The 27,870-nt window shown below is 34.2% G+C and overlaps 1 long non-coding RNA gene across 1 annotated transcript in view; it reads left to right on the top strand.

Annotated features, from left to right (window-relative positions):
* Positions 1 to 6,639: 6,639 nt before the first annotated feature.
* LOC131804250 (uncharacterized) overlaps positions 6,640 to 27,870 on the top strand; it is a 30,522-nt gene continuing 9,291 nt past the window's right edge. The window contains exon 1 of the long non-coding RNA XR_009343021.1: positions 6,640 to 7,399. This is a non-coding gene — a long non-coding RNA (uncharacterized LOC131804250). The remainder of the gene's footprint in view (positions 7,400 to 27,870) is intronic.

Raw genomic sequence — 27,870 nt, 5'->3', positions numbered from 1 at the left:
TATGTAGTGTTCTAGGGTATCACATGTTCGACCCCGCACGACTATAGCGTTTACTTACTCGTTTTTAACTTGTTTTAGTTCCATTTTATTCTTGTTCAGCAAATTTTAATGACTTTTGTTTCAAATTAAATATTGGAAGTTCGTAATGTGCACAAACTCCTCTGGAAGGATATTGTATTGATAGGTCCAAATGTTGGCATAGTTTCCATATAACACTCCCACTGCGTTACATTAGAATGATATTCGGTGCATATCAAAAACAAAAACAATTTGAATAAAGCTTCCACATACTAACTTATGCGCAATATTCAATTGAAGAAGTTACATACACAAATCGGCACTATTCATAAATCCATCGTCCTAATTATTATTATTATATTTGTAAATTTATTTCTATAATAATTGTATTTCTCAAATGCAGTACAAATTGATTCTCAAAATTATGAAGGAAAATATCATGGCCTGTGTCACAATATTGTATGAATAATAATATTATGATATAACATCCGCAATGCTCAATGCGTTTCACAACAAGATTTTATTTTACATGTACTGGAAGTTTTCTCAAATTGCATGTTAATCGTTTGCCAATAACGATTATAAAAAGTGTATCCCATGAGAAGATCCAATTTTCCGTAATATTTTACATCGTATTTCCTTTTCCTCCATTAAAACATTCACTTACCAAAAATTATGGTTATTTAATAAATATTAACTAAAAGTATACAAACGCAGAAAACTAACCCGTTCATATTAGCTTGTTATGCACAAAATAATGCCAAACAAATTCACGTTTATGACCCTAATAAAAATTCGCAAATTTGCATGCGAACCCTAACTGCTGTTAGTTAGTTCAACCAAACAACAACCAAGCTTAATAATTTCCGCCAAATTTCCGCAGAAAACCTCTTGTGTTCAGTCACTTAGGAGAAAAAGTTCAAAAGGCCAAATAAAAGAATTATGACCAGTGAACAGAATACACCTGAGCGCACAAACTTTATATGCCTATTTGAATTATACACATATATAAAGGCCATCATCGTTAGGATAAAAACAAACCAAATGGCAATTTAAACCTCTTCGGTAGCAGTTCATGGTCGAGATCTTATAGTTACTGCTACGTGGTTTGATTGAGCGAGAATATTCATGTGAATGTGTATCGGCGGTTTGGGAATGAAGTGAACATTTTACTTAGTCAAAGAAAGGTAAAGTGAATTTTATAGTAAGCTAATATAAGCGATAAATTTTTTCTACGAGGAAAATGAAATACCCATAACTAGAAAAGATGTTTTCGCAGCCTAAACTCTTACCACAATAAGTGATTGCGAAGAGATGCCGATACGGATGTTGTGGGATTTTAAGGTGGTTTCAACAGTATGAAATGTTTATACCCTACAACACTATATGTTGGGAGTATTATATGTTTGAATGTTATTTTTAATCACGCAACAGGTCTCAATTATGGCCCGATCATCACGAAATTTGTCATAGAGGTGAATATGATAGACCAAAAACATAAAAAACTTGATTTAGTAGTTGCTCTTCGGATCAGAATTATAGGCGGAGATTGAGTGTAGAGCTGGGCTTTGGTTTCGATAACCATGAATTATATTTAGCGGGTAAAATACACCTAATTGTATGAAAAATAATATGAAAATGTCCACTAAGCCGGGAATATTTTTATTCCCAGCGAAATCACAAATACATTAAAATGTCACTTCTGACCGTTACTGTGATGCTGATTGCCAAGATGTCGCATGTGTAGCAAAATGCGTGCAATATACACTGGTGGCCAAAACTAAAGCAACTAAAATCGCAAATACAATAAATGCCCTGTAACTTTTACAAAAATAAACAAATGGTAAATATTTTTCCAGTTTAAAATTAGGTACTTTACTCACTTTTAAAAAACTAAAAACCAGTAAAGAAAGTCTTTATGATACCCTACACCACTTTGCTAATTAAGTAGAGCTCCACATAACAATTAAAAGTTTTTATGGGAGAATTCAATCATACACACTATGATTATAATTATAATTTAAAGTTCAAAGGACTAAATATGCCGAAGCATTTGTATCTTTTATATTCGGAATTGTATTGCCCATTTGGTGCACAATTAATATGAAATCGGATAAAGATATATATGGGAGCTATATCCAAATCTGAACCGATCTCGATAAAATTTGGCAAAGATATTTCTGAGCTGTATTTGATATATTTCCCTGAATATCATTGTTTCGAAGTGCATATTACGGTTGTGGGTAACAAATATAATAAATAGGATGAATAATATATATGGAAGCTATAGCTATATCTGAACCGATCTTCACCAAATTTGACATACTAGCTTCCGGACTCAATTCTGTCGTAAGTGCCGAATTCCATCCCATTTGGATAAATATTAGACGTTTGGTGCACAATAAAAGGTAAATCGGACGAAGTTATATATGGGAACTATATCCAAATCTGAACCGATCTCGATAAAATTTAGCAAATGTATTTCTGAGCTCTATTTGATATATTTCCTTAAATATTGTTGTTACAAGGTGCATATTACGGCTGCGGAGGACAAAAATAGCAAATCGGATGAACAATATATATGGGAGCTATAGCTATATCTGAACCGATTTCGATCAAATTTGGCATACTTATTTTGAGGTCCAACGTTTTTTTTTTTTTTTTTTATTAATATATTTATTAATGCCTTCTATCTTAATTTGATATTTACATTAATTATGAAAATTATCAAAAATTTTTTAATTCATCAGGGTTCACCCAGTGGTTTGCCCTTAAAGTATTACTGGAGTTCTATGATTCATATATAGTATAATAGTTCTTACAAATTTTAGGTATAATTGGCTAGAGTCATTAAATTAAATCTTGAGGGGCCCTTCTTCTCAATCTTGTGAAAGTTTCAGAGCTTGCCATTAAGTTTGCAGCTAAGGGGTTGGGATGTGATTCTATTCTCAGTTTGTAGTTTTGAAGTTGGTGTACTATTTCTTCTTGCACGGTTTTCATGTTCAGTTCCTCGTGTAATCTTTTATTCGTTACGAAGTATGGCGCTCCGGTAATTTTACGCAATGTTTTTGATTGAAACTGTTGCAGTACTTTGATTGTTGTATTGGAAGCAGTTCCCCATAACTGGATACCGTATGTCCAAATGGGCTTTATGATACATTTGTATATTAGTAGTTTGTTTTCGAGACACAGTTTTGAGTTTGAGCCAATTAGAAAATGCATTTTATGAATTTGCAAGTCAAGGGCTTTTCGCTTTGTTTTTATATGTGTGTGCCATTTAAGTTTATTGTCTAGATATAGACCGAGGTATTTAACTTCTTTCTCCTGAGGTAGTGTTATTTGATTCATTTGTACCGGTGGACATATTCCCTGGTTGAGGGTGAATGTTACATGGTTGGACTTTGTTTCATTTGTTTTTATACGCCAACGCTTAAACCATTTACAAAGTATGATCAGATATTTTTGGAGCAAACTGCTGGCCATGTCAGGATTTTTGTGCACTGCAAGAACAGCAGTGTCATCCGCGAAAGTTCCAATAACAGCAGTGTCAGATTGCGGAAGATCTGATGTAAACAGAAGGTATAATATTGGACCCATAACACTACCTTGAGGAACACCAGCTCTTATACACTCAAGGTTGCTGTTTTCGTCAATCTCGTGTACATAGAAGAATCTGTTTTGTATGTAAGATTTTATAAACAAGTAGAAATTGATGGGAAGAAGTTGTTTTGCTTTGTACAGTAAACCGTCATGCCATACTTTATCAAATGCTTGTGATATGTCTAAAAAGGCCGAAGTGCAATATTGCTTTGATTCGTATGCAGCATTTATTGTTTCGACTAGCCTATGAATCTGCTCAATAGTTCCATGACTTTTTCTGAAACCAAATTGGTGTGGTGGAATAAGTTTGTTTGCCTCAATAATAGGTGTTAATCTTTTAAGAAACAGTGATTCTAAAACCTTGGAGAGAATAGGCAATAAACTGATTGGCCGATAAGATTTAACTTGGTCTGCCGGTTTTCCAGGTTTTTGGATCATAGTAATTTGGGCTACTTTCCATTGAGGGGGAATAAAATTGCGTGTTAAACAAGCGTTGAAAATGTACGTGATAAGGTTAATACCATCTTGTGGAAGTTCTTTAAGAACTTTTGGAGTAATTAGGTCATATCCAGGTGCTTTACCAAGTTTTAAGGACTTTATCGCTTCCGAAACTTCATTTTTCGAGAACTTTTTTATGGGTAAGTCGAGTTGGTGTGGCTGATTTAGGTAATTTTAATATAATCAGGTGTTTCTTCAGAGTTATTAGGCGTGAAGACGTCAAATAAGTGTTTTGCAAACACTGTTGCTTTTTCCAAGTTACTTTTTGTCCAGCTGTTATCAAATTTCCTAATTGGATAGCTTGTTTTAGGCTGGTTTTTGATATTTCTGGTTAACTTCCACAGGGAATAGTCTGTACTCATGGTTGTACCCAAATTTCGAATATCTCTTTCAGTGTTCCTTTCGTTTATACTTTTTAACATTTTTTGAAGATCAGATGTGGCTTTATTGAGTATTTTTTTGTCTTCTGGCGATTTAGTTTGTTGCCACCTTTTTCTAGCCTTTCTTTTTTCTGACAGCTTCCTTTCTAATGAAATATTAAAATTTGAGGGTTTGTCAAAGCTGCACTTAGGCGTGGAGTTCCATGATGACATTTGGATGACTTGAATTAGATGTTCAACAGCTACTGTAATTTCTTCGTCGGTTTTTAGGGAAAGCTTTTGATTTATAGTATTGCTGATTTGATAACGAAATAGGTGCCAGTTTGTTTTTTTATTGTGCAGTTTACACATTTGGTTTTGGTTTACATGTTGTGAATGTAGCACTAGAGACACTGGAGAGTGATCAGATGACAAGTCATAGCTAGTTACACATGTTTCTGAGTTTTCTGGAATGCCCTTGGAGACACAAAAATCTATGAGGTCTGGAGATTTATTTAGATCAGTGGGCCAGTAAGTAGGCGAATTGGGAGAAATAGTTCTTAAATTTAGGTCTTTTATAGCCCAAAAGAGTTGTCTTCCTTTTGGTGTTGTGAGGCGTGATCCCCAATGGACGTGTTTTGCGTTATAATCTCCGCAAGCTATAAACTTGTTTCCCAGAGTTTTGAAGTAACTAACGTATACATCTTTTTTTACGTTGTGCCTTGGAGGACTATAAAGTGATGAGACTGTAAGAGGCCCATGTATAGTTTGGACAATAATACTTGTCGCTTGTATTTCAGGTGTGCAGTAATGTCTTCCTTGGTGATGTTTTATTGTGTTTTTTATTAATATGCCTGAACCACCACGCGCCTTCCCAGATGGATGCATGACGTGATAGAAGTTATATTTTGGAATGGATAAATGGTTTTTATCAGTAAAATGTGTCTCAGATATAAGAAATATATCTATATTATTAGTTTGTAAGAAATTTGAAACTTCTAAAGTATGTTGTGATAATCCATTTGCATTCCAGAATATAACTTTTAAAATTTCCATTCTTTAGATGTGGGAAAGTTTTTCAGAGATACTCGTAAGAAGGTTTGACATTTGTTTCATTAGTATATTTAAACCACTCAGCATTTCATGTATTTCTGGAAGTTTATTAGTTGTTGTCTGTTGATTTTGTGGTTGTGTTCCGCTAGGTATTTGATTGTTTTGTATAGCGTTTCTAGCTACACTTGAATACTGGACGTTCTCCCTTCGCTCAGCTGAAGTGGAAGGATGCTGCGGCTCTAATTGCTCATTTATTGTTTTCCTTAGAGAAGGGTAATGGTGAGTATAAATTTGTTTGTAAACAGAGCAACCTTTGTAATTTGCAGGGTGGTTGCCATTACAGAGAGCACACTTAACTTCATTTGCCCAGTGTTTTTTAGGACAAGACCTACTTTCATGGGGTCCTGCACATTTTACACATATCGGTTTTTTTTCGACAGTATGCCTTTGTATGACCATGTTGTTGACAATTAGTACATTGTGGAATAATTTTCTTAGGACGTGGTGGTTCAAATTTAATTATATTTGACATTAGTTTTGTTATTGAGTATATATCCTTATTGTTCGGCTTACTTACCAATACCAGTTCAAATAGAGGAAGAGGCTCTTTTTTGTAACGGCTTTTTATGTTCCATATATTAGTTACTTCATGGCCAAGGCGAGAAAGTTCATTTTTGAGGCATTGAGTGTCTATTGAGGGATGCATGTTTCGCATAATTACTTTAAAACCTCTTTCACACTTTGGTTTGTAGGTGTAAAACTCAGTATTCTTCTGTTCTAATTCGCTGACAATTCTTTTGTATGTTTCATGTGTTTTTGGTTGGATCTTGACCTGCTGCTTACGAAGAGTTTTGATCTCGTACTCATTTGGGACAGTCTCTGACAATAGTGCAATCAGAGGTTGAATATTTGAAACTTTGTCAACGAATATTGGCGGTGGTTTAAAAACCTTTTCAGGGGGGTTTGAAGATGGTAATGGTTCATTTTCACTATCAAGGACAGCAAATTGATTAGTATTTTTTGGGGTTTTACTTAACCAGTAGTTATTCCCGGTTGCTTGTTTTTTCTTATTTTTGCCACTTTGTGGGCTTTCTTGTTTTTTTTTCTTGTGTGTTATTTTTTGCCATTCATTGTCTGGCTTGGCATTCTTGTTTTCATCTTCAACGAAGTTCTGAGTTTGCTTTTCAAAGCGACCTACTTCTTCTTGAAGTTCATCTTCATCCGTTTGATAGGAGTCAGGTTTTTTGTTTAATTGTAGTTTCAAAAATTCTACATCTTTTTTGAGTTGACTGCAAAGTTTCTCATATTTCTCATTCCGTTCAGTAAGTTCGGCATTAGCTTTCTCCAATTGTTGCAATTTATTTAATCGGAAAGAGCCAATGCTGTTGCGTGGGGTTACTTCATAAGGTACTCGATCGGAAACAGGGTGACTCATGTCGATTTCGCTATAGAGGTGTTTATCTTAGACACACACCACATAAGCACGACATTACCGACCCAACACAAATTCCGTACTTTACTTTTGGAAGCAACTCTGTGTTGTAAGGTGTAAAAAAATACAGCTCCACAACCACTATTTTGAAAGAAGCGACCAGCTGATGTTGTAAATTTGATAAACAAATATTCAGCTGACTCCAATATTATTTGTCTCTTTCAAATTAAATTTTGTTTGTTTTGCCAATAAAACAATTTATTGGAAATTTTAAAACTTTGATTTGCGAAACACTCACCGTCGACGATGACTAAACGTGGGTGAAATTGTGTTCCTGAGGAATTACTGCTCCAATACAACAACAATCCGCCAACTATAAATCGCTCTGAACGGTGAAAATTTGAAGGTTTGTTGCAGCAACGATTAACACGTCCGTCTGGTAAGCTACAACAGCAACAGGTCCAACGTGCAAAATTCCATACAATTCGGACTGATATTACACGTTTGGTTCACAATAAAAGGCAAATCGGACGAAGATATATATGGGAGCTATATCTAAATTTTGACCGATTATCTCCAATTTCAATAGGGTTCGTCCTTGGGCCAAACAAATGACCTGTGCAAAATTTCATCTGGATAGGGCAATAAATGCGACCTGTACTTTGTTTACAAAAATACATGGACAGACGGACGGACATACATAAATCAACTCAGAAAGTGATTCTATGCATATCATCAAAAGGAACTATGGGTCTATCTCGTTTCCTTTTGCCTGTTACAAACAAATGCACAAAGACATAATACTCTGACCACCTTGTGGTGTAGGGTATAAAGACGGGAACTTTAGTAAGACCGCTTATAACTCAAGAACGGCTGGACGGATTTTGACAAATGTATTTAACTCAAAATGACCTTTTGGCTAATTAAAATGTTAACATTTATAGCCCTACACGTAAGGGTATTACGTTTTTGTGCATTTGCTTATAACATAGTGAAGAGAGCGAGATAGACCCATAGTTACTTTTGAGGATCTCCATGGAATCCCTCTCTGAGTCGATTTATGCGTGTCAGACCGTCTATCCGTCTTTCCGCCCGTCTGTACTTGTATTTTTGTTACTGTTTTATTATCCGATTGGTATGAAACCTTCAAAACAATATTTGTTTAGCCCAAGGACAAACCCTAATGAAATTGGTGAGAATCGGTTCAAATTTAGATATATCTCCCACATACACCTACAGCCGATTTAATGTTAATTGTGCACCAAATGACTAACATCAGTCCAAATGACTTGAATTTTGGCATTAACCACCTGCTACACAATAAACGTGAAATCGGAATTCAGCCTAGAAACAAAAACTTTAAATTTAGTTAAAATCGTTTCAGATTTCCCAAATATATCTTCGATCGATTTCACGTTAATTGTGCACCAGATGGTTAATATCATATGAGGTTTATTGTAGACCTATGGATAATATCAGTCCAAATGGACTGAATGTTGGCACTTCCGTCAGAAGTCAGCCTTCAGCCAAGTGCTTTAAATTTTGGCAAAAATCGCTTCAGATATAGCTATAGCTCACATATATATGTTTTATCCATGCGAAATATGCACTTCACAACAATGATATTTGATACCGGGTATCAGATAAAGCTCGAAAATAACACTGCCAAGTTCATTGGCATAGATTTTTAAAAAGCTTTGAGATACATTTCACACTGCCAAGTTCATTGGTATAGATTTTTATAAAGCTTCGATATACATTTTCGATATACAAACTGCTGGACAACGAATGTTTTGTCATCAGAGAAAATCCAATTCGGCAGTTCACCACTTTCGGTCAAGCGAAGCAACTCTCTAGCTCTTTTGAGTCAATTTTTTTGGAATTTCAATGGCTTTTCCCGAGCTAATTTTTCAATATTTGTCGAATGGAATATTGCGATACGTTCAGCTTACGAGCCATTTTTCGACCACTGCGACGCGGGTTTCGATCAAGTCGCTTCTTTACTTTTCGAACCATTTCTGCTGATGTTGCTTTTTATTCCGTCCACTTCCTTGACGTCAGGCTACGCTACCAGTATCACGGTAACGGGCGATGGTACGACACACAAAAGATTTATTCATATTTAAGTACTCTAACTATAGCCACATGTGGGTCTCCATTCAAATATAAATAAATTACCATCACGCTTGAATTTTATCACGAATATCTTTTTGCTGGACAATTTTCACCAAAGTGCTTTTGTACGCTTGTAAAAAATATAACGGGCTGTCACTGAAATAATTTTAACAGCTGTCGGACTAGTGGCTTAGAAATGACAGCAGTCTGAAGTTGGTTGCTGTTTTTTCATCTCATCATGTATATAGATGGATGGTAGATGGTTAATATCAGTCCAAATAGAGTGAATTTTGGCACTTTCGTCAGAATTCAGTCAAGAAGTAAGTATATTAAATTTGGTGAAAATTTGTTCAGATATCGCTATGTTTCATCCGATTCAGTGTTTAAGTCCTTCACATTCGCAATATGCACTCCACAAGAATGATATTGGAACCAGATATCAGATATAGATCAAAAATACCTCTGCCAAGTTTTATCAAGATCGATTCAGATTTGAATATAGCTCCTATATATTCTTTTATAACACAATAATCTTTGGCACCAGATACCTCATGAAGCTCAAAAATAACTTCATCAAATTTTATCGAAATCGGATCAGAGTATCCAATATATACCTCATAAAGAGATATTAGGTTTATTGTTAATTGCTAATATTAGCCCAAATGGACTGAATGTTCCTGCTGAATTCAGCCTTGAAGCTAGTGCTTAAAATCTTCGTGAAAATCGGTTTAGATATAGCTATAGCTCCCATATATATGTTTTATCCATGCGTATTATGAACTTCACAACAATGACCGGACATCAGATGTAGCTCGCAAAAACACTACCAAATTTTATAGAGATTGGTACATTTTAATCCAAGTTTACGGTTATTTCTCACAATTGGAATATCAGCCCAAATTGAATATATTTTTTATACATTCAACCGAATTTTACCATTTGGTTAAACTCAGTCCGGAATATCTATTGCTTTAATACTTTTTTTTAATATAATCCTTATTGAAGACATATCATGCACTATACAGCAAGTTATGCGGATCATAGTTGGTATGATCAACTTCACATAAATTCTCAATATAAACTTTTTTGTTACGAGACCTCTACTAAATACGCATAGTTGTTACTGGTTTTTTGTAATATTTTGTGATATTTGTTTCTATTTTTATACCCTATGTGTTGGGGGTATTATAACTTTGATTGGGCCAGAATTTATGTAACACCTCGAAATATTGGTTTCCCATATAGGAAAGTATATATGGATCTTCCTAGCTCGCCGAGCTGAGTCGATCTAGCTATGTATGTCCGTCCGTCCGTCTGTCCGTCTGTCCAAGTTAATTTGTAATCACTCTACAGGTCGCAATTATGGTCCGATCTTCACGAAATTATAGACCAATCGTCGCGGAATTTCGTATGTAGCTGGAGTTTAGGGCGGAGAAGAAGCCTACCAATTAGGGTGGTCATCGGATAATATTTAGCGGGTAAAATAGACCATATATTTTGTGTTGAAAAAATTCAACATTTTTCATTAAACCGTGAATATTTTAAATCCCGGCGAAATCACGAAGCCATGACAAGGTTACTTCTGACATTTACATTGATGTTAACATCCAACAAATCGGATATATAGCAAAATATGTGCGATATATATGTCTATCAAAGAAGATATGCTTGAAAGATATCTTATATGTCGAGAACGGCTGAACTGATTTCGACAGTTCTCATTAATTCAGAATGGCCTCTTGGCTGGAAACAAAAAACGTCTAAAAAAATCGCATAAAAATATCTCTCTAAAGATGAAAATTTTGATTTTGTAACATTTTCTCATATTTTTTTATTTTGTCATATTTTTGGCATATTTTCATTTTGAATTAAACATTTTGTAATATTTCTACAGCTAACAAAACTAAGTAGTTAGGATATCAGGATATCATGTACAGATCGCATTTATGGCCCGATATTTACGAAATTTTGCATGGGTATAAGATGAGGGTCAGAATAGAAGCCTACTCTTTTTGGAGATGATCGCAATATATTTAGGGGTTAAATGGTCCAAAAAACTGCAAAATTGTCAGCAGGTCGTAATTATCGCCCGATCCTCACGCACAGTTTAATGGGGGTTACCGGACATCGCAAAAGCCAAGCAGTTTTGGATGGCCATCCAAAAATATTCAATGTGTGAAATAGTTTGCCAACTTTTGTAGACAAAATACGTAAATGTCCATTCCAGTGACTTTTTGGAGAATTCACAAATACAGGAAAGACGCACTTCTGACTATTTCGTTAACGCTGATTTAGTTGAAGAATATAGTCAAATGGATGTATCTCATATAGATGCGTTTCAGTCAAAAACCAATAATATATGTTAATCTTTTGCCACTTCTGAGAGATTATAGGTATTTGGGAAATATTTGTTCTAGATCTAGGAAGACCATTTACGTGCAACATCTACCAATAAATTGGAAATGAGCAAATTAGTTTAAGTTGCTATTATTCGAAAATTAGAGAACGAAACCTGATGGTTTTCTTTAATTATTTGTCACAATTTCTTGTGGAATTCTGTCGAGTATTTTGTCCCTATAAACAGTATCGTTTATTATAGTGTTGTAGGGTATTCAACGGTCGGCCCCGCTCGACTGTAGCCTTTGCTTACTTGTTTTGGTCATGTTTTTTATCACCTGAGATTTATTAATTGCTAAAAAATATAGACTCGTCCACGATAGCATAGCTAATGATTTTTGGACAAACGCTTTCTAAAATTGACCAAGTTTCCAGGCCCATACTATGATACAGAGTTATGTCTTGGTGGACCTTGTCTCTATCAATGACATCGTTCTTATGGGAAACATTAATAATATTGATAGAAAAACAAGTAAGATAAAGCAAGGTTGACACTAATATTTTTCACACAAAAGGTTTGGTCTATTTCTCAAGCCTTACATTGCCCGGTCTAATAAAAATCACCGTTTCGACCGACGACATCTCTATTCAAAACTTAAGGTACGTAAAAAATTGATTTCGCTCTTCACTTATCCATGTGTTAGTGCCAGTTTTTGTAGCTTTGTAGCTGATTTTTCATTCTATCGCGTATTTCGTTGTTTTTTGCAGCACTGAGTTTTCTTGCTTCTCGAATGTCGAAGAAGAAGAACTAAAAACAACAACAGCAAGGTGCCACAAAAAAGTGAAAATTCAATTTAAATTGATGCTAGGCAAAACCGCACAAATCGAGTAAAAACGTCTACGAAAAAGACGGAAAATCTCCATTTAACGGTGTCTGAATTGCATGTAAAGTATGGAGTTCCATGAAGCCATGCCGTGAAACAAAAAACCCGAAGCACTTTGAAATAATACAACTAAAATGCAGGCTCAGTTATAACCGTGCAAACACTTATTCGACAGAATCAACTCAGGTATTCTGACATTAGTACATACTAAGTTCACATGTACGGATGAATGTATGACTGTGTCTACGGCAAGAAAATTTACAATGCACAAATTTAGATTTAGCAAGTTCTGCATAAAAATGAAAACAAATTGGCATCAACGAATAGCAAAGCCGCTATTCGACAAACAGATTATGAAAACGATTGTGTTGGTTATGTGGCATAGATACCTGCTATATAAATTATGGTCTATGAGTTTTTCCCACGAAGTAAACTATTTTTAATGATTTATGATAATCTATGAAGTTTATTTTCCGTTTGAAAATCATAAGATCATCATTTCTATACGGGTGCCCGTCTGTGGAAATAACTCCAGCTTCCGAACGAAATGAAGAAGAAAGATAACATTTTACTAAAATGTATTTTAAGTCCGTACTAGTCCACGTTTTGGTATAGGACACACATAACGGTACCAGCTGGTTTAAGGTTTATTCGGGGTTTTAGTCACAGTTTTAAACGAAATATAGCTGTTAATTAATAGTTTGTATTCCCAATATGTGTGAAAATGTTCCTGCTGAGATCTATATATAATTGTGCACCAATATATTCGGTATTTTGATAATTTGGGTCATACCATTGAACAAAATTATTTCAATTTTGATATTTGAAGTTCGTTATGAGTACTACATCCTCTGACCGTAGTTTGTCGATACAGGTCCACGTTATTCTATAGCCAACATATACCGGTACCACCAGTGCAAAATAACTGAAGGTTGAACAAAGCTACCCCCTTAATACATTTTTTTTCTTTTCCGTCAAAACATATGTAAAGTCACGTTGTCATGCAAAAAATTTATCTTACCAAAATTACTTGTTAAAGCAGTCTAGCGGTTCTTGAGCTGTAAGCGGTCTAACTATCATCCCCCTATTTGATATAAAGCGTGTCCCAACTAAAATGCAATCGTGAAATACGAAGTCGGTATCGTGAAATGATAACAACTTGTCATACAGCTAGAGAAACAATTCAGTTGTAGCATCAGTCATACTCCGATCGTGTTTGGCTTCTGCCGAGTCCTAAACTCTAGCATCATTATCTATAATTGCCACCAGCAGAGCAACTGTTTTTGGTTCATTTCAAACTCTAAATGTTTGGCAATCACCTCCAAAACAATAGGCTTCATTTCTGACCCTAACCCCAATTTCAGGACCATAATTGCGACCTGTAGATCCATATGTAACATAATGGGCCTAGATGTAATATTTCATGGTTTTAAAAACTCTCTTACCTAACCAAACGTACAATACTCCCAACACATATTGTTATGGTGTTTGAAAATAGATTTTATACTTTTCTGCCAAGAGTCCATTCTGAACCAGTCAGAATTGTCAAAATGTCTGTCGTTCTTGAGTAATATGCGCAGTAACTAATATATCTCATTTTATACCCTCCACCATAGTATGTTCCGTTTGTAACACCTCGAAATATACATTTTAGACCTCACAAAGTATATATATTATTGATCAGCATAAAATTCTATGTCGATTTAGCGATGTCCGTCTGTCTGTGGAAATCAAGCTAGCTTCCGAACGAAATTAAGTAGACTTACGGTACCTCCCATATAACGGTACCTCCCGATATTCGGTATTTTGATGATTTTAGCGACATTTTGCACCGGAATTGTTTCAAATTTGGTATTTGAAGTTCGTACTGGATAATACAGCCTAAGACAGAAAATTGTCTGTGCAGGTCCACGTCTTCGTATAGACCCCATATAACGGTACATCCCGATATTCGGTATTTTGATTATTTTAGCTACATTATTCACCGATTTTTTTAAGTTTCACATTTGAATATTGTAATGTCTTATTGCCAAAGTCACCTATGCAGACCCATGTCGTCCTAGAGACCCTAATATAACAGCTGCATTCGGTATTTTTATGATTTTAACAGCATTTTTAACGGATTTTATTGTTTTTGTGTTTGTTTCACTTGTTTTAACTAAACTATTTTAGAAATGTCTGAAATAATCAAAATAACTTATCGCATTTGTTATTATTAAATATAAAGTTGCCTATATTGTATTGGTTGTGTCATGGGTCCTAGACACATTTATATTAAAGTTTTTTTCATGGGATGAAAAGATTTTGTTTACAGAGTCGAGACGAAATCTGGTGAAAGTGACTCGACTCCCCAGCCCTATAAGTTTTTTTTTTTTTACTTACCATACCATTTTTTACATATACCCACAATTCCTTGCCCCTTACGACCGTTCGACAATGAAAACAGTTTGCAACGTTTGAGTTTTTTCTTTTACCTTACAGTTTTGCACATCAGACACGTGTTTACATCACATGGACAAGATTTCTTTCACCTGCATTAGGGCATAAAACTTGTCACATATATTCCTCATTGTATGATTTTACAAAACAAAACGTGACACATTGTCATACAGTGCTCATACGCAATGATGCCCTAGGCATTGTATTGCCTATTCCATAGAGCTTTGAAAAATGTTACATCATCATAAATTAACTTATCATGCCAACCATTTTTTAGAAATGAAACTGGCGGAAAACAATTTTCAAAATTGATATAAAAAAGAAAGCAAACAACGCAACAGAATAGAGTGTAAAAAAATTGGAAAATTCATTTCGTTATTCTGGGTAAATGGCCAGATTGAAAGGTAGGTTACCCACAATGCAGTGAGTTTTTGCCTCTAAGTTGTTAAATGTTGTTCTTACTACCATTGTTTTCAGCTCACATCTTCTGCTCCATCGTATCCTGTCGTTCGCTCCTATGTATGTTTGTTTGTTAACGTACTTAGCGGCCTCTTCGTTTCCGTCTCACCTTCCACCACCTCATTGAAGTGTTTACCAGGCACTCCGGCAAAGTAGTCCTTTCTCCCGATTCCAGATTGCCAGACTGCGCGGTAATGAAATTACAATTTTTATAGTTCATGCCATGAAAAATAAATGAAGCCTAAAAACGTTCAGCAGCCACAACATTACCTGTTCAATAGAACATTGCGATAAAATGCTTCTTATTTATGGATTGGAAATGGCTCAGCAGCAATCGATGACTTGAACTTTTTAAAAGCAAATGAGACAAAACGGAATAAAAGCTAAAAACTTGATTTTAATATGACAATGTGGTTTAGTTGAACATTCCGAGGAAATCGTATGCAAATGGTATATGGAAAACAGTTTTTATAAATTTTCAACTGACTCTAAAAGGTTGAGATATTTTCTGTTAAATCTTCAATTATCGTAATGACAATTCAACTTTAAAATAGACTAGCTGAACCCGGCGCGCTTAGCTATCTCTTTTGATTTATATGGCTTCAGAATTGTATATACAAATATTTTGTGGTTTTAAATAAAAATATAACAAAGTCAACAATTTAAAACCCCATTTGTTGTAGTGCTTTAGGATATACAATATTGTTTTTTTTTCCTTCAGGAGCGTAAATAAACAAATCGATTGGTCTACACTCACGTGAACATTCCATATACAGCTGACATTGAGAAAAGCAAGAACATGCCAAATTTAGTTTTAGAACCAACAAATTATATATATTCTTGATCAGCGTAAATTTCTAAGACGATTTGGCCCTGGCCGTCCGTCTGTCCGTCTGTTGTAATCACGCTACAGTCTAAACGAATTAAGATAGGAAGCTAAAATTTTGCACAGATCTCTCTTTTGTCTGCAGGCAGATCAAGTTCGAAGATGGGCTATATCGGTCCACGATATCGTATAGCCCCCATATAATGGTACACCCGATATTCGGTATTTTGATGATGTTAGCCACATTTTTCAATGGAATTGTCTGAAAATTCACACAAATAGTTCCTTTTGGGTACTTTATACCTCGGCAGGAAATTATCTATATAGGTCCACGATATCGTATATCCCCCATATAACTGTACCCCCCGTTATTCGGTATTTTGATGATATTAGCCACATTTTTCAATGGAATTGTCTTAAAATCCACACAAGTAGTTCCTTGTGAGTACTTTACCCCCTGAGAGAGAATTTTCTATACAGGTCCACGATATCGTACATCACGGTATTCGGTATTTTGATGATTTTAGCCACATTTTTCAATGGAATTGTCTGAAATTCCACAAAAAAAGGAGTCCCTTATGGGCATTTTACCCCCTCAAAAAGAATTTTCTATATAGGTCCACGATATCGTATATCCCCCATATAACTGTACCCCCCGATATTCGGTATTTTGATGATGTTAGCCACATTTTTCAATGGAATTGTCTTAAAATCCACACAAGGAGTTCCTTGTGAGTACTTTACAGGCAGACATAGATTTGTCTTTATAAGTCCACAATATCGTATATCCCCCCATATATCGGCACCTTCCTATGTTAGATATTTTAAAGATTTTAAAATAATTTTTAATGGATTTTATTTTTTTGAAAATTTTCTAATTCGTTCCAAATGGTGGAGGGTATTCAAAGTTTGGCCCGGCCGAACTTACTGTTTTTTTACTTGTTCTTTTTCGGATTTATTAATTGTCATAGCAAATGCCAACCGTACAGGAAACTGCAATCTTTTCAAGTTAAACGACATTGTTTTAGCTATTGGAGGAATTCTAGGTAACAATACATATCCACTTACATACTTCCCCGCAATATTCGTTGCCTCAATTAAGTTGTTGTTTAGTTTTTTTTTTTACTGTTAGCCTAGTTAGCTAAATTCAAATACAGGCGAAAAATGTGTATATTAATTGTATCCAAATCTGTACCGATTTCTATTTTACAAATTTATTTCTAGATTTCATTAAATGAAATCGGCACAAAAATATATATGGGAGCTATATCCAAATCTGAACCGATTTCAATATAATTTGGCAAGTGTATGTTCGTTTAAAATTCCGTTACACATTCCAAATTTCATTGCAATTAGAGACACATAGCTTGTTTGGTGCATCAAATAAATGAAATCGGCCGAAAATGTGTATGGGAGCTATATATACATTTTAAATGTCTTTGATGCATTAAACACATGAAGTCTACAGGAAATATATATAGGAGCTATTTCCAAATCTGAGCCGATTTCAATATAGTTTGGCAACAGCTCATTATATTGTTTACAAGCGTACAAAAGCCTTTTTGTGAGAATTTTCCAGAAAAATAGATATTCGTGATCAAAATTCAAGCGTGATAGTGTGATGTCTTTATATTTGGCTGGAAAACCACAAAAGCACTCCAGCATTTAAATGTGAATAAATCTTTTGTGTCTCGTACCATCGATCGTTACCGTGATACTGGTAGCGCAGACCGACGTCAAGGAAGTGGACGGAAGAAAACAGCAACATCAGCAGAAATGGTTCGAAAAGTAAAGGAACGACTTGATCAAAACCTGCGTCGCAGTGTCCGAAAAATATCTCGTGAGCTGAACATATCGCAATATTCCATTCGGCAAATATTGAAAAATGTGCTTGGGGTAAAGCCATTGAAATTCCAAAAACTGCAAGAACTTACACTGCAGCGGAAAGAAATTCGACTCAAAAGAACTAAAGATTTGTTTGGCTTGGCCGAAAGTGGTAAACTGCCGAATTTGGGTTTCTCCGATGAGAAAACATTCGTTGTCCAGCAGTTTGTAAACAAACAAAATGATCGTGTTTACTTGCCAAAAAGGTCAGCTGAAAATGTGCACCTTCGGTTGCACATGTCAATCGTCCGTGGCATCAGAAAAAATGCCAAATATTATCGCAAAAATATCGTGGAGGGTGTATTAAAGCCTTGGGTACGCAAACAATTTGGCCGCAGACCTTGGACATTCCAACAGCACTTAGCACCATCGCACTCAGCACGCGACACCCAAGAATGGGTACAAAATGAGGTTCCTCGCTTCACCAAAATCCCTAGATACCAATCCGTTGGACTATTTTGTCTGGAATATTTTGGAAAGAAAGGTTGGCACTAAAAAATACAAAAGTGTCGATCACCTTAAGCAAGCGCTTCGCCGGGAATGGGTCAAAATACCGCAGAGCAACATTCGGGCAGCGTGTGACTGTTTCATTTTCCGTTTGAAGGCCATAATTCGTGTCAAAGGGGACCACTTTGAACAAATCTAAACTTATTCTAAAATTTGATGCTATCTCCGACATTTTTTGCTTTCATTCAATAAAATTAAAAAAAAAATTAAATTATGGCGTTTCACTTTATTGCAGTTTTTTTTCTCACCCTGTACTGCCGTACTATACCAGGATTTGACTCTCCGTCTCATTGTTTTTCTTTTCTTCATTGGTTCTTTGGCTTTAGTTTTGATTGTTTGCATGAAATCCTACTAAAAGTAAGTCGAGTGTTAAAATCTTAAAAAAATAAATTTGTCTCTTTTCTGGACATTGCTTATGATTATGATGAAAGAAACTACTCTTAAGATATTGTCATTATTCTTTTGGTTTTATTTTTATTGTTATAAGCACAGAAGATTTTTGTATTTTCAAATAACTACCAAATGCAAATGGATGTAAGTGTTTGCCTTCTGTCTACGATAAATGTCTGACTGCATTATTGGTTCAATGCTCTTATTGTGACTTCTTAGATTAAATACTTGCATTTAATAATTCTTTTCAAATAGAGGATTATTATCTTTATTTTTTTCATCGTTCTTGTGGGCTTAAAATAAGATAAGAGCTTATATCATCAGAAATATTTGTACTTTATGCGAAAAATAAATATCACAAGTACTTTATAAAATTGTTAAATATTTTAATAACTAAAATTGGACTAATTTTATATTTAGATTTTTTACTGCAGCACCCAATAAAAACCAGTAAAGAAAGTCTTAAAGTCGGGCGGGGCCGACTTTATGATACCCTAAACCACTTTGCTAATTTAGTAGAGCTGCGCATAACAATTAAAAGTTTTTATGGGAGAATTCAATCAAACACTTTACATATTTTTAGTATATATATTCTGCAGTATAAACAAATGCCCAAATGACGTAATAACATGTAGCATTGTGTAGCGTAGTGTATAAATAGTACAATTAGTACTATATGGAATGATCTGAAACACAGCCACTTCTCGAAGCTAATTCACTTTTGATATTAGAATATTTTGTTGTTTATTAATTGATGCATTTAACTGGAGCATACCTTTAGGCGCCAGCTTAAATTTTTTAATCAATAAATTTTAATGTAATTAATATTTTATATTCATTGATTGTTTAGCATCCTTTTAGACAGTTATCGTTATTACTAAGCTGTAACGGCAGTTACATTGAATAAGTCGTCGCTGAAAATTACCTAGTGAGAAATTGGCGAACTTAATACAATATTTCATGCATTATATTAATTACATCGATAATTAATTAAAGAATTTACCAATAATATGTATATTATTATTATTATAATTATTATTATTATTATTATTATTATTATTATTATTATTATTATTATTATTATTATTATTATTATTATTATTATTATTATTATTATTATTATTATTATTATTATTATTATTATTATTATTATTATTATTATTATTATTATTATTATTATTATTATTATTATTATTATTATTATTATTATTGTTATTATTATTATTATTATTATTATTATTATTATTATTATTATTATTATTATTATTATTATTATTATTATTATTATTATTATTATTATTATTATTATTATTATTATTATTATTATTATTATTATATTATTATTAACAATTTAAAAAGTATGTGTCGGTTTTGCCGACAGATGTATACCCTCAGACAATGTTCGATAGTTTAAATATATTTTGACTTCTGTTATGATTATTCAAATTGTTGACCCTCTACAGAATGAGCAAATATTGTTCATTTCGGATCGGACCTAAATAAATATGATATAAATATCACTTTATATGAGATATGTGATAATTTTTAGAAAATGTTGAAATGTGTCTGATAGTCGACCGAAGTATCCCATTATCATACATCATCTAATACGGATAAAAATATTGGTATATCCAAAATTACAAGAAAATCAAATATTTTATTATTTATATTTATTATTTAAATATTTATTATTTAAATATTTAAATATTTTATTATTTAAATATTTATATCAAATTTTATGCGAAATTATAAATTCCGATACATCCCATATTCATATCAGATTTTTTAATGAGAGAAATATTTCGATATAGCAAGTTGTAAAGAATCGCTAATTTGTTTCGCAAGTTATGACGGAAAAAATTATTGAAAATTGTGATCCCTTGTGGATGAGGTACCAGAAGGTGTTCGCAGATATACATCATCTTCACAACATATCTTGTGGTAGCAAAAATGTTTGGTGTGAAATTTAAAGAGAGTTTGATTCTTATTTCGGTTTCTTTGAGCATATTGTTTTTCCAAATCTTGAACCCTATGTGGTGGAGGTACTAGAATTAATGGTCCGATCTCTACTATTTTTATAACAGATCTTGTGTTAATAGAAGTATTGAGATGTGTCAAGTCAGAATGGAATCGGTTTTTAATTTCGCGTTTTATGAACTTCATGGATATTCCAAATTTTGGCCTTTTGTAGGGGAGGTACCAGAAGGAATGGTCCGATCTCTACCGTTTTCATAACAGACCCTGTGTTGATAGAAATATTCAGATGTACCAAGTCTAAATCGAATTGGATATTAATTTCGCGTTTTATGAACTTAATGAATATATAAAATTTCGACCTTTTGTGGGGGAGGTACCAGAAGGGGTGGACCGATATATTGAATTTAAACACCAAATCTTGAGTTTATAAAAATATTGGGATGTGTGAAATTTTAAGACAACCGGATTCTTACGTCACATTTTATAAGAGTTATAATTTTTCAAAATTTTGACCCTTTGGGAAGAAGAACTTGATGGAGTGGACCGATATTATCCTGATCGAAAACTGAGGCAAAAATTAGGATTTGCAAAGTTGGAGCATCATCGGATTACCGTTTCTCTTTCTGTGCAGAAAATATATTTTTTTGAAAATTCCGATCTTTTGTGGGGGAGGTACCAGAAGAAGTGGACCGATATTGCCCATCTCCGAACTCGATCTAAGTTTGACAAAAATATTACGATGTATCAAGTTTGGACCAAATCGGATGCTCCCCGGACGGAAGAACGAACATCGCTAGATCGACTCCAAATGTCTTTAAACGGGTTTGGCCCAAAGAGACCTAGGCTCTATTATTCTATTACAGCATATAATACACATTGTGAACTTCAAATTCCAAATTTGAAACATTTACGGTGAAAAGAGCGGCACAAATCATGAAAATACCTATGTACAGTTATATGGGGACTATACCAAAATATTTCTTATGTAATGGGAATCCATGCTGCCAATTTACAGTAAATTCAGGTTGATACAATTATATGGGGGATATATCGAAACTTTGACCTATATATTCCATTTTCAATTCCAAAGGCCTGCAGACCTAATATCTGAATAAAATTTTATCAACCCACTTCATTTGGTTCGGCAGCTAGAGTGATTTCTACAGACAGCCGGACATCGCTAAATCGACATAGTATATTAAGCTGTTCATGAATATATATATACTTTGTGGGGTTAAAATTTATATTTCGAGGCGTTACGAACAAAATAGCAATCATAATACCCCATTCATACTGTGGTGGAGGGTATAATAACAAGAAATACAATTTATTCAAATATATGCACTATATAATACTTTTGCAAATGTGTCAATTTCATAGCACATTCTTCCATTTTCTAACTTGTTCTGAGATAACTAATTTTCTCAGGAAGTACCGGAACGGAAATATAGTAAAATCGTCAGAGCAAAATTCAAATTTCATCCAAACACTAGCTGCCAGTTAATAACAATTTGTCTAAAAATAGTCATTTGCGGCCAAATTTGCTTGTTGCACCCTACAACAGTTTGTGTTAAGGGTGTGATAAGTTTGAATTGGTCAAAAACGTTTGTTACACCTCGAAATATTGGTCCGAGAGTTATACATAAATCTTCCTATCTAGCCGAGCTGATTTTACCGTTCGCTCGTCTGTCCAAACTTATTTATAATTGTGGAATCTTAAATTTTTTCACTGGAGCCATTTGCTGTGATATAAAATATCGATGCATTACTTTTGAAAGTTGTACACATCGCAGGTTTTCATAGAAAATATTGATTCTAGATTTATGAGGATTATTTGAATTTGTCGATACGTACTAGCACTAATCTTCGAATACTAGAGAAAAACCCTCGATATTTTTAACAATTTTTAAGTAGGCAATTACGTGTCCCAATGTCTTGTGGAATTCGGTCATTATTTCCTAGGTTATCACATCTATAACTATAGCAAAGACATAAAATGTTAAAGACTAGGCAAAATGCATTTTGAACCAGTAAAGAAAGTCTTAAAGTCGAGCGGGGCCGACATTATGATACCCTACACCACTTTGCTAATTTAGTAGAGCTGCGTATAACAATTAAAAGTTTGTATCTTTTAAATTCGGACTGTATTGCCCATTTGGTGCACAATAATTTGAAATCGGATAAAAATATATATGGGAGCTATAGCCAAATAGGAACCGATCTCGATAAAATTTGGCAAAGATATTTCTGAGCTGTATTTGATATATTTCCCTGAATATCGTTGTTACGGAGTGCATATTACGGCTGTGGGTAACAAATATGACAAATCGGATGAACAGTATATATGGGAGCTATAGCTATATCTGAACCGATCTTCACCAAATTTGACATACTAGCTTCTAGACTGAATTCGGCCGTAAGTGCCAAGTTTCATCCCATTTGGACAAATATTAGATTTAGATTTGGTGCACAATCAAATGTAAATAGGACGAAGTTATATAAAGGAACTATATCCAAATCTGAACCGATCTCGATAAAATGTAGCAAAGGTATTTCGGAGCTGCATTTCATATATTTCCAAAAATATTGTTGTTACAGAGTGCATATTACGGCTGCGGAGGACAAAAATAACAAATCGGATGAACTATATATATGGGAGCCATAGCTATATCTGAACCGATTTCGATCAAATTTGGCATACTTATTTTCAGGTCTAATCTGATCGTACGTGCAAAATTCCATGCTATTCGGACTGATATCACACGTTTGGTGCACAATAAAAAGCAAATCGGACGAAGATATATATGGGAGCTATATCTAAATTTTGACCGATTATCTCCAATTTCAATAGGGTTCGTCCTTGGACCAAGCAAATGATTTGTGCAAAATTTCATCTGGATAGGACAATAAATGCGAACTGTACTTTGTTTACAAAAATACATGGACAGACTGACATGCATAAATCAACTCAGAAAGTGATTCTATGCAGATCATCAAAAGGAACTATGGGTCTATCTCGTTTCCTTTTGCCTGTTACAAACAAATGCACAAAGACATAATACCCTGACCACATTGTGGTGTAGGGTATAAAAAGGTTGTGAAATACCCCAGCATTTGAAGTTTTCCGCCATTGAAGTTTTCATTAAGATATTGCGTGTTTGCCAGCATATTCGCAGTGAGTTTGAATGCATAAAAGCCTGTTTGTGTAATTTCAGATTCAATCAGACGCATAGCATATACTGAGATTGGGGTAATTTTAGATACTTCGTATATATGCCGATTTGAGTAACGCTTATTATGATACTGAAAATTTTTCCAACACAGACCCAGTATTTTTCTTTCAAATACTCCAATTTTTTTTTCATTGCCATTCCAGAAATTGATAGTTTATGAAGCATTAACTTTGTTTTTTCCGGCCTTACTTAGAGAGCCTCGCTCATTTCCATCAAATTTGAACAACTTGTTTTATCAAATACCCAAATATTTGAATCTATCTCTTAGTGGTATTTAGAGGCAACCTTAATGACTTTCTTTCTGATATAACCCATCTCTTGTTTAAAAGTAATGACTGTTATCCCCAATCGGTATAGAAAGCATTAACTGTACTTAAATGATAAAATAACATAGACGAAGCCGCAGCAGGAAGTCATGTATGTAAATGTTAAATGGATGAGATAAAATTGACCCATTTCCAACTGCATATAAAATTGCGTATCGGTGAAAGAGCTTTCAGTCATTTCACCACATTCGCTGCAATTCCTAACTGCGTCTTTCTAAAAAATACTCCATTATAATACGTTCTATCAAACGCTTTTTCCACATTCAAAGAAACTGAACCGTACGTTTCAATTCACGAAATTATATCATTAATAAATTTAGTCAAAGCATCTACAGTGGAATGCGCTCTGTTGATGCCAAATTGATAATATCGTATATAATCAGATCGTAAACCTTCATACATTTTATTACGTATGTTTTTTTAAATTTGCCTAAATTTGTTGATATTTAATGACTTTCTTTTTGATTGGCAGAATCTTTCAATCTTCCAGATTTTAGGAAGATATGAATTATTTAAGAAACTTTTAAATATAACAACCAGTTACTGGAGTGCTTTAAATGGAAGCTTGCGAAGATGGCGACTTTTTATACCCTACAACACTATGTGTTGGGGGTATTATAAGTTTGATTGGGCCAAAAATTATGTAACACCTCGAAATATTGGTTTCCCACATAGGAAAGTATATATGGATCTTCCTATCTCGCCGAGCTGAGTCGATCTAGCTATGTATGTACGTCCGTCCGTCTGTCTGTCTGTCCATGTTAATTTGTAATCAAGCTACAGGTCGTAATTATGAACCGATCCTCACGAAAAGGAAAATGGAGGTGGGGTTATGGTCAGAATAGAACCCTATTGTTTTTGGAGATGATCGCACGATATTTAAGGGTTGAAATGGACCAAAAACTGAAAAATTTCCTGATTTTGCAGTTGCTCTATAGGTCACAATTATGAACCAATCGACGCGAAAATTTACAGTTAGTTAGAGTTTAGGAGTGGGCATAAACCTAAAAATTTAGGCGGCCATCGGACAATAATTAGCAGGTAAAATAGACCCTAACTTTTATGTAAGAAAATAGGAAAATTTCCACTAAACCTCGAATATTTTCAACCCCAGCCAAATCACAAATACATTAAAAGATCACTTCTGACCATAACAGTGATGGTAATAGTCAAGAAATCGGATATAAAGCAAAATGGGTACAATATATATGTAAAAGAAATGATCTTATTTATTCTGCTTATAAATCAAGAACCGCTGGGCCGATTTTCACAATTCCCATCAATTCGCTTTTGCCAGAAAAGCAGAAAATCTAAAAAAATCGTGGATAAAAATAAAAAAGTGAATAGTTTTTGTTCCATTTTTTCAATTCTTGTCATATTTTTTATCGAATGCGATTTTTTCAATTTGACGTACAATTTTGAATTGTAAATTTTCTAAATGTTTACACCCTTCAACACTACGTTTTGAGGGTACTATATATACATGTCGCAATTATCGTCCGATCCTCATGAAATTTGACATGGGGGTAGGGTCAGGGTCAGAATTAAAGGCTATTGTTCTTAAGATATACATTTATGGGTTCAAATGGACTAAGAAAATTAATTTTTTCCAATTTTGTAGTCGCTCTGTAGGCCACAATTAAAACTAATCGATACGAAATTTCGCATCGGAAGAGTGTTAAGGACAGGGAAGAAGTCTAGCATTTTGGATGACCATCGGATTACATTTAGCTGTAAAATGGACCACAACTTTTGCCAAATTCTCCGGGCCAAAAAACTAAGGGTAACCTCTGGGCGGGGCTCTTTGACGTTATATCAAAAACGAAATCTTTCAAAATGTATTATGGGGACTTTGAACATATTGTAGTGTTGTAGGTTACTTGTTATACCCTCCACCATACTATGAAATACTCATGTCAGACCCAACAAAGTATATATATTCTTGATCAGCGTAAAATTCTAAGACGATTTAGCCATGTTCGTCTGTGTGTCTGTCTGTCTGTCTGTCCGTCTGGCTGTTTTAATCACGCTATCTTTCGAACAAATTGAGATAGAAGGCTAAAATTTTGCACACATGTCTATTTTGCCAGTAGGCAGGTTAAGTTCGTAAATGGGCCATGTAGGTCCAATTTATCATATAGCCCCCATATAACGCTACCTCCCGATATTCGGTATTTTGATGATTTGAGCGACATTATTCACCGGAATTGTTTCAAATCTGGCATTTGAAGTTCGTAATAGATACTGCAGCATAAAACAGAAAATGGGCCATAAAGGTTCACGTCTTCATATAGCCCGCATATACCGTACCCCCCCCCCCCCCCCCCCAATATTCGGTATTTTGATGATTTTAGCGACATTATTTACCGAGATTGTTTCAAATTTCGTATGTGAAGTTCATAATGGATACTTCAGCCCATGCCAGAATATTGTCTGTGCAGGTTCACGTCTTCGTATAGCCCCATATAACGGTTAGCAGAATTTTTAACGGATTATATTTTTTTTGGAAATTGCCAAATTTGTACCAAATGGTGGAGGGTATTAAAAGTTCGGCCCGGCCGAACTTACAGCTTTTTGGCTTGTTATTATATAAGTTTGCTAAAATTAGGTGAACTGTTTCCAAGGTTCTGTCATGTTCGTTATTGAAGGATGCTGATTCGGACAATGTGATTCGGGACATCGGTCAGATAATCAGTTGTCGAAGGTTCTAGTTGAGCTACAAAATGTCCACTCAATATATTCAGGATTTTTATCATTTTTCATTTTATTGTTAACGACCACGAACTTTACCGATAATTCGTTATCTTCAAACTTCCTGAACTTTACTATTAATCCTAAATTCTTTATCAAACATTCGCAACAGCTTAATCTCTTCTTTTTAAGTTATAATAATTTTGATCAGCTGAATTTGTTTGGATAATAATAAATATATTCCGAATTTTGAATTTAATTGCCATTCGAGGAGGGAAAATTAGCTTCCAATTCCACGGCCAACTGTCCTGTAAGCTGATTCCATCATTAGTATCTCTAAATGATAACAATCCTTGAGCTAAAGATCTCCGAATTTAAGTTTTAATTTCAATGCAAATGTAGATAAACTTTCAAAAAATTTTACAAAAATATCGCAAAAATAACAATACAATACTTTATTCCTGGTTCAAAAAGTAAGTGTAAATTTTGACAGATAGAAATGATCGTTGTTTGGAGAAAGGGATGATGGGACAGAGATATTTAGCTTTATAAAACTCACATATATCTTCCGTAAAATTTTCCCACCTGTAAACTGACTAAGCCTAGTCTTTTTTTTGGTTCTATGCAGCATGGTTTTATTAGTTCTCTTGTTAATGTTGTAAATGTGACACATACCCTAAGGCGCCAGTTCAATTTTGTTAAATGTTAACACTTGAATTTTACTATCAATTTTATATATATCGTTTGTGTAGCATATTTTTAGTCAGTTATTGTTATCAATATTGCCTATCTACATAAGGTGTGTTCCATTACTGATGTTGCTAAGTGATGCATAATTTCTT

This window comes from Musca domestica, unplaced genomic scaffold, assembly GCF_030504385.1.
Source record: "Musca domestica strain aabys unplaced genomic scaffold, Musca_domestica.polishedcontigs.V.1.1 4, whole genome shotgun sequence".
Classification (NCBI taxonomy): Eukaryota; Metazoa; Arthropoda; class Insecta; order Diptera; family Muscidae; genus Musca; species Musca domestica.
Note: the sequence above shows the minus strand (reverse complement) of the source record. Positions and strands in the feature narration are given on the sequence as shown.